This window comes from Rhincodon typus, chromosome 2 (genome assembly GCF_021869965.1).
Source record: "Rhincodon typus isolate 14 chromosome 2, sRhiTyp1.1, whole genome shotgun sequence".
NCBI classification, from domain to species: Eukaryota; Metazoa; Chordata; class Chondrichthyes; order Orectolobiformes; family Rhincodontidae; genus Rhincodon; species Rhincodon typus.
In genome coordinates, this window is record NC_063333.1 from 104,515,692 (window position 1) to 104,518,960 (window position 3,269).

Genomic DNA, 3,269 nt, shown 5'->3' on the forward strand with positions numbered 1-3,269 from the left:
AACAAGGTGTAGAGCTAGATGAACACAGCAGGCCAAGCAGCATCAGAAGAGCAGGAAAGCTGATGTTTCGGGCCTAGAAGAAGGGTCTAGGCCCGAAACGTCAGCTTTCCTGCTCCTCTGATGCTGCTTGGCCTGCTGTGTTCATCCAGCTCTGCACTTTGTTATCTCATTAACACAGGTATCCTGATTGTCCCATAGCATCATGTACCCTCAACATATCTCCATTCATAGGTGTGTTGATTACCCCAAAATTGGAGATTTGTCATCTGAGTGTCACATCCGACTAACCTTTTCACACCTCAGAAGTTTGTTTAAGTGCTTTCTGCTCTGCACCCATGATGTGTTGATATGGGACATGAACAGTTGTTGTTCCTGCCTCCAAGCTGTTACCTTCTCTAACGGTGTATGCAGGCAGACATCAGCATATCAAAGGGTAATTCTTCTATGGGTGCACATCATGCTGCTACTCCACTGTGTGCCAGTCTGTGCTATCACCAAGGATGTCAACACTTTACAAAGGTCAGGTTCCCTTTCAATCAACACTGCCACACCAACATTCTGCTTCATCAATATATTCATAATTTGACAATGGGTCATTGCTTGCCTGCATCCTTCAAAATGCCTTCTGATGTTTGACAGTGAAATCAAGCAAAAAAAAACACAAATGATCCTGAAGTCATATTCTCAACACTGGAATGAAAACACAGCCCAGTGTTCTCATTCAAAAATGATTTTCCATTAGGTGGCATTCTCCATTCTTTACCTGGACAGCATTGCTGACCGAATTGTATGTCGTGTATGGGAACTATTTCATTATCCTCCCTGTATCTTGAAAAGGTAAGAAAAGTGTAATACACCAGTGTGCATACTTGTCGTAATACAAATACTATTCACATTGTCCAGAAAGTTACATTTCTCAATTGTCACAATCTTACGGCTAAACATCAGGCGTATGGTATAATAGGCAGCAAAAAGTGCAAGATCTGTTTTGTGCCACTGTCAATGTCCAAGATCAGTGCCAATTAGCTAAAATCACAATAATTTTGGACCAGGAACAGAAATAAAAGTTAGGATATTCATGTGAGTTCTCTTAAATTCAAAGTGCATGTTTGCAGTTTAAAACAAACGCATTAGTGCATTTGAATCCAAACCGGCAATATCGTAGCAGACGCACAAACATGGCACACAGGAAATGGATTTTCAAGAAGCTGTGCAAATATTTTAAGAGTTTTGCTTCATTATACCTGCATATACACAGAACAAATATTGTCCACCTTTCTTCAATATGCAGTAAATTTAGTGCTGGATAAACTTTAGTAGTCCTGACTTCACAAAACCTATTTGCAAAAATTCTCTAGCTTTGTAATTCACCATGGCATAGATGTAACAACCATTTAAGTGTAAGCACATCCTCCAATCTGGAAGGACAAAATCATCATTCAAGTAAGTTAATAATGGGACAATGTAAATGTCACAAATATAAGCATATTCTTAATCACATTTGCATAAATTTTAAAATATTGAGCCATTTACAACACAAGAGGTTACATGTTAAATTTTTAATAGCAGACTGACAAGTAACAATAATGTAAATATGTTTTTTACAGTTGGGAAGGCTTTTGTATTGCTAATGTTATTAATGGGTTCTTCTGAGATTTTTAAAGATGTTTTTGTGTTAGGCAAAGCATAAATTTATAACTCTACTCTTTAATTATTTACAAGAATAATATAGAGGAGATTTAATGTGGTTTGTGAAGAACAGACACAATTGTGTGTACACACATGATTGGCTATGAGACAATTTAATTAAACAAGTGGACAGAATGTAATGGGTTGGAAGATCTGTACACTCTAAACCTTCAACTGCAGAACCCTGCTTCAAATTTATTTCAAACTTCGTATCATCAAAGACTTTTAGTCCTTTTGATCCCAGCAAAGTGAATATACTCTGATTATTAGCTAACCTCATCATGAACTTGGTCCGTGTTTTAAGATTCATATTAAGTAATATGTTTAAATATGTTAATACTTCTGCTAAAAATAATGAACAACGACATTGCCACCTATAATTTCTATTCTTATCAGAAATGTTGATCCAATTTGCTTTAATTTACTATCAGAGCTAAAACTCAATTTCTTATTAAAAGAATGCAAAAGCTTAACATCTGTATAGCACTTTCCACATTCTCAAGAAGTACCCAATTACTTTACAGCTAATTAATTATTTTTGGAATATAGTGTCTGCTAATTTGTAGGGAAATCTGGCAAACAATTTGCACATAGCAAAGTCCCACATCAGCAATTTTTGGAAAGACCAGTTATTTGATTTTTAGTTGTGCTCCTGTCACTATAATTTATAACAATCTCAAACACATCCTCCCTGTCACATGGTTATTCACCACCACTCTCACACACTTTCGTGACTAGCACACCCCTAGTTTTCTTCCAAAAGTGACATGTGATCCTTGAAACCTACCTGAGTAGGCGAAAAACACTGAAAAGCTTTCCCAAAAGATAGTTCCTTAAAAAATGCACACTTCAGAAGGAGAACTTTTCTGATTCTTATTTTCCTGTCATGACAATGTTTGATTGCAGTTTGTTAGTCAAGATTTCAGCTTAGCTACAGGTTTCAGAATAACTGTGTTCACACATAGAAAATATCCATTTGAGAAAAATACCAAACAGTTGCTGGAACTTGTATCTCATCATGAGTCACTGCTTTCAGGAAATGAAGAAGCAAGTATTGAACAAAAACTGGTAAAACTTGTACACTTCAAAGGGGATTGTGTTTTTTGTCAAAAATTCGAGGAAACAGGACTGAATGCGTTCTGGCTTTGTACTGCAGAATTATCAGACATGTCAATATGCAAAATTATCTAAACCCACCATCACTCTGCACTACTCCATTTTTCAGAAAAAGCCAACTCAATGTTCAATGCTCCACATCATTTTTAAAATCTGTTTAGTATCTTAACAACACTAATTATGAGAGTTATAGCATAAAAGTAAATTTATCAGAGAAATTAGCATAGGCAGACTTGTGTCCATACTCTTAGTACCTTATTTTCTGAGGTTTGTACAACCATACCTTCCTGACAATGCTCACCTAATTCAGAAATATTTTGAGAGTTACACTTAGATGTTTAAATTTTTATTGTAGATAATCTAATATGACAAAAAATCTGATTATTAGCTTTAAAACAAACAACTTACTTTTTGCTATGATACAAATCAAAGTGAAAAGACAGGGTAATAAGGAACTATGTGAT